We start from the raw sequence: 889 nt of genomic DNA, 5'->3' as shown, positions 1-889 counted from the left end.
TCTGATGTACAGTAGGTTACAAGTGGGTCATTGTATAATGGGTTTTATTAGACATGAATTCAATGATAAAATATCATTGTATAAGAAAAACGATTCTGAGGGGAGATGATTTGTCAGCCTGGATATTTTATATGGTTATTATTTATTTTATCATGTAAGTTGAATTAATATTATAATATTATAATTTTTTATTCATTTCTATGGTGGTTAACAAAGCGTTAAATTAAAATCCCATTTTTAACGGTTTTTCGTAATTTTTCGGTTATTTTTCACGTGGCATTGAATAACTATTGAGAAAATCGGAAAATGATGAAGTAAATGGAAAAGATATAGTACTATATGTTGACATCAAAGCACTCCTTCTGGTAGAAATTTTGTAAACAGGATATAAAAAGAAAAATTAACACCATTGTAAAACCAATAGCTTCCTCGCCCCGCTCAGAATCTAAAATTGGAATCGCCCGTAAAGGTATACCTAACTAATTAATACTTATAATTTTTAATATTAGTAAAATTTGATTCTGAGCGGGTATGGTATCAATTATTTATTTTCATGATACCTATGATATTTGATATGAAAGATTGATTTAATTTTTCCCTAAAATTATGCATGAAACAATCAAGAATTTAAAAATTTAATAAAAAGTTCAAAAATAGTCAATATATTTTGGAATGAAAATTGTCATATAAACATTTTATGAAAATTTGATGTATATACAGATATATTTGTTTTTGAGTCACTAAAGTAACTAAAGAACTTTGTCGTTTTCTGGGGCATTAAACTATATTAAGGTACCAACAGAATGTTATTTTGAATTGAATTCAATGTACTATTTTAATTTAATGAAAACATACATAGATGTATAAATTATAAGTGTCCAAAAATTGA

At 25.8% G+C, this 889-nt stretch overlaps 1 protein-coding gene across 1 annotated transcript in view; it reads left to right on the top strand.

Annotated features, from left to right (window-relative positions):
• Nucleotides 1–889, top strand: part of LOC115034921 — a 17600-nt gene that overhangs the window by 761 nt on the left and 15950 nt on the right. The window lies entirely within an intron of this gene.

The sequence above is a fragment of the Acyrthosiphon pisum genome, unplaced genomic scaffold (genome assembly GCF_005508785.2).
Source record: "Acyrthosiphon pisum isolate AL4f unplaced genomic scaffold, pea_aphid_22Mar2018_4r6ur Scaffold_21539;HRSCAF=24201, whole genome shotgun sequence".
Classification (NCBI taxonomy): Eukaryota; Metazoa; Arthropoda; class Insecta; order Hemiptera; family Aphididae; genus Acyrthosiphon; species Acyrthosiphon pisum.
Note: the sequence above shows the minus strand (reverse complement) of the source record. Positions and strands in the feature narration are given on the sequence as shown.